The sequence below is a fragment of the Triticum urartu genome, chromosome 2 (assembly GCF_003073215.2).
Source record: "Triticum urartu cultivar G1812 chromosome 2, Tu2.1, whole genome shotgun sequence".
Taxonomy (NCBI): Eukaryota; Viridiplantae; Streptophyta; class Magnoliopsida; order Poales; family Poaceae; genus Triticum; species Triticum urartu.
In genome coordinates this window covers 238,497,389-238,505,806 of record NC_053023.1, presented here as the reverse complement: position 1 = coordinate 238,505,806, position 8,418 = coordinate 238,497,389, and positions in this window count along the sequence as shown.

The following is an 8,418-nucleotide window of genomic DNA, read 5'->3' as shown; positions in this document are numbered from 1 at the left end:
AGCAGCTTCCGACTCAAGTTCACTCGGAGCACTGGACCATGTTCTTCGATGGATCTAAGATGCTGAATGGTTCCGGTGCTGGGGTAGTTCTAGTCTCCCCGCGAGGAGAAAAGCTCAGATACGTCCTCCAGATTCACTTCGATTCCTCCAACAATGAAGCAGAGTATGAAGCACTTCTGTATGGGTTGCGCATGGCCATTTCACTCAGCGTCTGTCGCCTCATGGTCTATGGCGACTCAGATTTGGTGGTTAATCAGGTAATGAAGGAGTGGGACGTCAGAAGCCCGGCTATGACTGGTTATTGCAATGTAGTGAGAAAGCTAGAAAAGAAATTCGAGGGGTTAGAGCTTCATCACATCCCCCGACTCAAAAATCAAGCAGCCGATGATCTGGCAAAGATAGGCTCCAAGAGAGAAGCCATTCCCAGCAATGTGTTTTTGGAGCACATCCGCTCCCCGTCAGTCCAGAAGGATCCTTTCACAGAAGAAGCCCCACAACCGAAAAGTGCCACAGATCCAACTGAAGTCGAAGTTCCTGCTGTGGTCGACCTGATCATGGAAGTCTTGGCCATCACTCCCGACTGGACGATACCATACATCGCGTATATCCTAAGGAAAGAGCTCCCAGAGGACGAGGAAGAGGCTCGACAGATCGTCCGCCGATCCAAGGCCTTCACAGTCATAAAGGGGCAGTTGTACAGAGAAAGCGCGACTGGAATCGGTCAGAAGTGCATAACTCCGGAAGAAGGTCAGATGATCCTTGATGAGATCCATTCGAGAACCTGCGGTCACCATGCGTCCTCCCGGACCATTGTGGCCAAAGCATACCGAGCGGGATTTTACTGGCCCAAAGCAAATGAGATGGAAAAGGAGATAGTTGACAAGTGTGAGGGGTGTCAGTTCTACTCCAACATGTCCCACAAGCCCGCATCAGCCCTGAAGACCATTCCACTCGTCTGGCCCTTCGCTGTCTGGGGACTGGACATGGTCGGTCCTCTGAGAACAGGCAGGAGCGGTTTCACCCATGTGCTTGTGGCAATCGACAAGTTTACCAAGTGGATTGAAGCTAAACCCATCAAGAACCTCGATGCTGGCACTGCTATTAGTTTCGTCAGAGGACTAATATTCAGATATGGAGTCCCTCACAGCATCATCACTGACAATGGGTCAAACTTCGATTCAGACCAGTTCAGAGCCTTTTGCGCCTCTCAAGGCACTCGTGTCGACTATGCGTCAGTCGCCCATCCCCAGTCGAATGGACAAGCTCAAAGAGCAAATGGTCTGATCCTCAAAGGACTAAAGCCTCGGCTAATGCATGATCTCAAGCACGCAGCAGGTGCCTGGGTCGACGAGCTTCCGTCAGTTTTGTGGGGATTAAGGACCACCCCTAACCGGTCGACTGGAAGAACCCCGTTCTTTCTTGTTTATGGAGCCGAAGCCGTTCTACCAAGTGATCTCCTTCACAACGCTCCCCGAGTCGAGCTTTACACCGAAGATGAAGCAGAACAGGCTCGGCAAGATGCAGTAGACCTCCTGGAAGAAGAAAGAGAGATGGCCATGATCAGATCGACCATTTATCAGCAAGACTTGCGTCGATTCCATGCCCGACATGTGAAGAGTCGAGCCTTCCAAGAAGGAGATTTGGTCCTCCGAGTGGATCAACAGAAACCACACAAGCTTGCTCCTACTTGGGAAGGCCCCTTCATCATCACCAGAGTCCTCCACAACGGAGCGTATCACCTCTACAATGTTGATCGCCAGATTGACGAGCCGCGAGCTTGGAATGCGGAACTACTCCGCCCCTTTTACACTTAAGTTCCTTCCCATAAAGATGTAATAAGAGAAACTTCCGCAGTTCATTTTTATCAAAGTCAAGAGTGTTCCAATGATTGCTGTCACTTCTGTTTACATACGAGAACCCCCAGTGGGTGACTTAGCCACGAACCCGTTTCGCCTAAGTTCAAATAAAAAATCCTACCGAGTGGAGAGCAAACCTCCCACTCGGAGGCTTAGCTACAGTCCAGCACTCGCCTAAGTTCTCCTACGCAGAGACTTAGCTGCAGTCAGCACTTGCCTAAGTTTGAAAAATCCTACCGAGTGGAGAGCAAACCTCCCACTCGGAGGCTTAGCTGCAGTCCAGCACTCGCCTAAGTTCTCCTACGCAGAGACTTAGCTGCAGTCAGCACTCGCCTAAGTTTGAAAAATCCTACCGAGTGGAGAGCAAACCTCCCACTCAGAGGCTTAGCTGTAGTCCAGCACTCGCCTAAGTTCACCTACGCAGAGACTTAGCTGCAGTCAGCACTCGCCTAAGTTTGAAAAATCCTACCGAGTGGAGAGCAAAACCTCCCACTCGGAGGCTTAGCTGCAGTCCAACACTCGCCTAAGTTCTCCTATGAAGAGACTTAGCTGCGGTCAGCACTCGCCTAAGTTTGTAAAATCCTACCGAGTGGAGAGCAAAACTCCCACTCGGGGGCTTAGCTGCAGTCCTGCACTCGCCTAAGTTCTCCTACGAAGAGACTTAGCTGCGGTCAGCACTCGCCTAAGTTTGAAAAATCCTACCGAGTGGAGAGCAAACCTCCCACTCGGGGGCTTAGCTGCAGTCCAGCACTCGCCTAAGTTCTCCTACAAAGAGACTTAGCTGCGGTCAGCACTTGCCTAAGTTTGAAAATCCTACCGAGTGGAGAGCAAACCTCCCACTCGGGGGCTTAGCTGCAGTCCAACACTCGCCTAAGTTCTCCTACGAAGAGACTTAGCTGCGGTCAGCACTCGCCTAAGTTTGGAAAATCCTACCGAGCGGAGAGCAAACCTCCCACTCGGAGGCTTAGCTGCAGTCCAGCACTCGCCTAAGTTCTCCTACGAAGAGACTTAGCTGCGGTCAGCACTCGCCTAAGTTTGAAAATCGTACCGAGTGTAGAGAAAACCTCCCATTCGGGGGCTTAGCTGCAGTACAGCACTCGCCTAAGTTCTCTTACGAAGAGACTTAGCTGCGGTCAGCACTCGCCTAAGTTTGAAAAATCCTACCGAGTGGAGAGCAAACCTCCCACTCGGGGGCTTAGCTGCAGTCCCGCACTCACCTAAGTATGAAACACTTCTCATTTCCCAAGGACGACGAGGGGCAGGTCGACCGCCACCTTCTCCTTCGGAGCTGCACCACAGACACAAAGTTATTTCGAGTGAAGATCAAATCCCACTTGACGGGTCATCCACAAAGAGATTCAACGACAAATCAAGTTCAAATAAAGCCTAAAATATCCGAGAGACCTCAGATCAAAGTACTCGAGCCACAGCTCGGCAGAGTTTAACTGTTACACTTCCACTCGGCATTCCGAGGCAAATTTAAGGCAGAGTTTAACGGATTACAAAATACACTCGGAATCCCGGGGCAAGTTTTTTCATTCCTCAGGAGGAGGAGGACTGGCAGGGGCGACAAACTCATCCAAGTCGATCCCATCTGCGATGCGGGAAGCAGCAGCAATAAATGTCTCCATGAAGTCCTGGAAGTTGTGCTTCCTCGTGTTGGCAACTTGGATGGCGGCCAGCTTCTCCTCCCGCACCTCCTTGCAATGGACGCGGACCAAAGACAGAGCCACGTCGGCACCACACCGAGCTGAAGACTTCTTCCACTCTTGCACTCGGTCAGGGATTCCGTTGAGTCGAGTCATCAGAGACTCGAGATCGTTATGGAGCGTGGACTCTGGCCAAAGCGTTGGGTCGATCCGCGTCATGGCGACCTTCAGTCGAGCCAACTAATCCACGACGCCGTCAACGCGGGATTCCAGTCGGAGCAGGTTCATGGCAGCTTCGTCTTGCACCGGAGAGTTGATTGGATCCAAACCTGTTTCGATCCACCCGGTCTCCTCTTCGAAGTTCTGGCAAATTTCTGCATGCACGACCCAAAGATAAGTCAAATTTCATAAAACTGAGTCGACACAAAAAGAACCAGTCGAAACTGATTGTGCACCTTCGAGCTTGATGTACAGCTTCTTGGCAAAGCTCCTCAAGTAGCTCTCCAGGTCGTCTCTCCTGCGAGCGATGCTTTCCATCTTCTCGCTCAGGGTGAGGTGCTCCTTCTTCCAACGCGAACACTCCCTGTTGGCTTCCTTCAGAGCGGTCTTCAACTTGGTGTTCTCCCCTTCTAATTGGTCGACCGAAGCCAGCTTCTGCGCGGCCAGAGCGGTCTTGTCATCAGCCTCCTTACGGGCAGCAGCCAAGTCCTGATCCTTCTTCGCTAGAGCTCCTTTCAGTTTTTTTGCAAAAATGATGATTGAGTCGGAGAAAGCGAAGAGATACTCAAGCCTGAAAACTAACCAGTCGACAAAGGCGTCTTACCTGCGGCGCCGTCTCTGACCTTCTGCAGCTCCATCCTGGCCAGCTCCAGATCGAGGTTCATTTGAATTTGCTGCTTCTCCAGGTCAGCCAAGCGGGTTCCAAGATCACAAGACTTCTGAAGTCGAAGGGGAGGAGTTGCAATCTCAGTAAAAAAAGAAGAAGAGCAACAAAGACAATAAATACTAAGACTACGGTCGACTGCCAGCAGTCCACCATAGTCTCGGGGACTACACCCAGTGGGTGCACTTAGCGTGCCCCCACCGGTTCCTATCCCACCCGACCGACCCCTGAAGTCGAGTCAAAGACCACCCGACCGACCCCTGAAGTCGAGTCAAAGACAAGTTGCTTCCGAGAAGCTGAGAGACAATAAGCCTACACCTAGTAAAAAAAAGAGAGAAAGGCGTCGACTGCCCGCAGTCGACTTCCATTCGACATGGCCCGATCAGACAGAGCGAAGAAACTCAACTACGACTCAATTTAAAGACTACAGCCGACCGCCAGCAATCGACCATAGTCTCGGGGACTACACCTAGTGGGTGCACTTAGCGTGCCCCCACTCGTCCAAAAAAAACACCCAGTGGGTGTACAAACTTAAAGATCTTCGGAAAAGAGATTCTTCAAAGAACATACCAAAACAGACCAAGTGTTGAAGTCGACTGACCTGGACATTGCTCTGAAGAGCCGAGCTTGCGTCGTAAGCCGCCTGGCAAGCCTCCCGAGCCACTTTTACCTGCTCCATCATGACTCCAGCCTGGCGTACAGCCTCCTTCGCAGCAGCCGCTTGGTCCTCAGGGACGGGGTACGCAGCAAAAAGCGAAGACGGATGTGCAGTCGACACTGAAGGCTGCACACTCGTCAAAGGAACAGCAAAAGTCACAGAAGCCCGAGTGAGTTCGCCATCATCCCGAACTGCAGCCTCAGGCGCGGGAGTGGATTGCGGAGCCTTGCCAGCCAACACCTTCTTCTTCCTCTTCACCCTCAGTGGTGTGTTGTCGTCGTCGTCCGGGAGGTCGATAACACGAGGAGGAGCTGCAAGGAAAACATTCAATCGACCAACGCTTCAGTCGACTCGTAAGCAGGACGGCAGTGATCGTACCAGGGTTGGAGGTGACAGCGTCCTCCATCTCTTGGTCGTCGTTCCTGGCGGAGACCTCAGAAGTTGCACCACTGCAAATCTCGAAAGTTAGTCAGTTGGCCCAGTGAATCGACCAAGGATCCGTCCACAGTCGACAAAGGAAAGCAAGTGTTGTTGTTACCCCGAAATGGTGGGAATAGCTATCTTCATTTTGGGCAAGGCCTTGGGCGGCTTAGATGGCGCCGTTCGTGGGTGCTTGGGAGCCTTCCCGGTCGGCGGAGGAGAAGAAGTCCGAGGGCGTTTCGACGACTGCCCAACAGGAGCGGCCGCCTTGCCACGTTCCTGCGCTGGATCGTGGGCGAGCTTGGACCGTCCCTCCGAGCGGGAGGGTTCAGCCTCCTCCTCCTCGTCACTGGAGAAGATGTCGTCGCCCTCCTCTCCCTCACCGTCGGACTCCCACTCGACCTGGTCGTCCCTGCTCTCGCCTCCGCTCCCCTCACCTTCCTCGGTCGGCCCTTGTGCCCCGTTGGGCGTCGAGTAAATCTCAGTGGTAGCCTGGAGGACAACGGACAGGACGAAAGTCAGTCGACTTACACAAAGAAGACTAATACAGAAGGCCAGATATCCGACACAAAGACATACCTGATCCACTTCATATGAGTTGTCGAGTGGAATCACCCTTCTGGCTCCTCGGGGGTTGTCTTTGTTCCCCGTGATGCTTGACAGCCACCCCTCCAGCATCTCATCGGTGACCTCCTCCGGGTGGATCCGAGTGGTGTCGTCAAGACCAGAATACAGCCACATCAGATGGTCTCGCGCCTGGAGCGGTTGGATGCGCCTCTGGAGAAAGACCTCTAACAAGTCCATCCCAGTCACCCCCTCACGGACAAGTTCAATCACTCGCCCCGCCAATACCTTGACTTGGGCACTTTCCTCCGGCGTGACCTTCAGAGAGATAGGCTTCTCGGCTCGGTCGAGTGAAAAAGGAGGAAGACCGGTCGACTGCTCGGGGGTCGCCTGGTCCTGGCAGTAGAACCAGGTCGACTGCCAGCCGCGGACCGACTCCGGGAAGGTGATAGAGGGGAAACAGCTCTTCCCCCTCGTCTGGATCGCCAGACCCCCGCACAACTGGATGACTTGCGTCTTCTCGTCACTCGACTTGGCCTTCTTCACCGACTGGGAGCGGCAAGTAAAGATATGCTTGAAAAGCCCCCAATGCGGACGGCAACCCAGGAAGGCCTCGCACATGGAAATGAACGCGGCAAGGTAGACTATGGAATTGGGGGTAAAGTGATGGAGCTGCGCTCCGAAGAAATTCAAGAAGCTCCAGAAGAATGGATGGGGAGGCAGAGAAAACCCTCGGTCGATGTGGGTGGCGAGGAGCACGCACTCACCGTCGCGGGGTTGCGGCTCAATCTCCCTCCCCGGGAGACGCGCGACCTCGTGGGGAATGGCTCCTCCCTCGACCATGTCGTCGAGATCTTCCTGTCGGAGCACCGATGGCATCCAATCGCCCTGAATCCAACCCTTGGGCATGGTGGTCCGGGAGGAAGATCCACCTCGCGAAGACTTCTTTCCTTTCCCCCCCGCCGCCGCCTTCTTCGCGCGCTCCAAAGCAGTGGTCTTGCCCTTCCCCATCGTCGCCGGCGAGGTCTCGCACGGGCTAACGGCGCTAGGGTATGGCCGAGGGTCGCAGGAGAGCTGGCAAAGGGAGAGAGGAAGAAAGAAAGAAGGAAGCAGAAGAGAAGCGCGCGGCTTGGAAACCCCGAGCCGGCAACTTATAAGGGGCTGCTCCCGAGTGACTGACCGGTAGGCCCAGGCAGCACAGTCAAATCCCGCAACAGACGCGCGCGCAGTACGTGGCGAAAAAGGCGACGCGAGGATCGAGGAGTTTCTGCTTTTTCACTTCCGATTACTGCGGCTACTCCCATCCCGCGTGCTTCCCAAAATCCAAATCCCGTGAGATCCGCGGGCCGCAGAACCGCTTGCCAAAAACAGAGTATCCCGCTCGTACCAACACTCGGCATGTCGCGAGCAAGGATATTCACTCGACGAAGGGCCTGGAATGGATCAAGGTGACTGAAAGAGGTTGGTGACGTCGTCCGCGACAACTGACCCTAAGCGAGGCACTCTTACAACCTCGAAGAACCAGTCGGAAAGGATCCCCAACTCTTCCCCCAATCTAACCTCGATCCATTCGGGGGCTAATGATGAAGCTATGTACCTGGGGTAGGAGCACGGACCCGTCCCAAAGAGTCCTACCCAAGGACATCCCTAGAAGAAATCACCCATCAATCGACTTGAAGGCACTCCACTCGACGGGTTCAAGACACTCGACCAAGAAGCTACCACTCGACCATGAAGCTATTCACTCGACTGCCAGGAGATCTACAGTCACTCCGTAGGCAAACGGTCAGCTGTTAAGTAGTCTTCATGGTCATTACAGCACTTTATTAGAGGCGTTACCAGTAACGCCCCATCTTAAATGTACTTTAAAACCCTGCATTACTGAGGGCAGGAGGGGGTCGGCGAACTCTATATAAGCCACCCCCCTCCTCAGTAGGAAGGGTTCGCACCCCTGTAATCTATACACGCATAATCCAGTCGACCGCCTCCGGGCTCCGAGACGTAGGGCTATTACTTCCTCCGAAAAGGGCCTGAACTCGTAAACCTCGCGTGTAACAACTTCCCAATAGCTAGGATCTAGCCTCTCCATACTCACCCCCCTACATCACTGTCAGAGTTAGAACCACGACATGCGGCACGCTCGGCAGTGGCTCGGATCCGTCGAAGATCAAGTCCCCGCGGATGTCAGCCGTGTAGTTTAAACTTCCAAATCTGACCTGACGGCCAGGGGCATAGCTTTCGATCTGCTCCAGATGGCCAAGTGAATTGGCCCGCAGTGCAAAGCCGTCGAAGACGAAGATCTGTTAGGGGAGGAAGGTCTCACCCTGGACTGCATCGCTATTGATGATCGTAGGAGCCATCAAGCCTGACGGCGACGACACAGAGGAA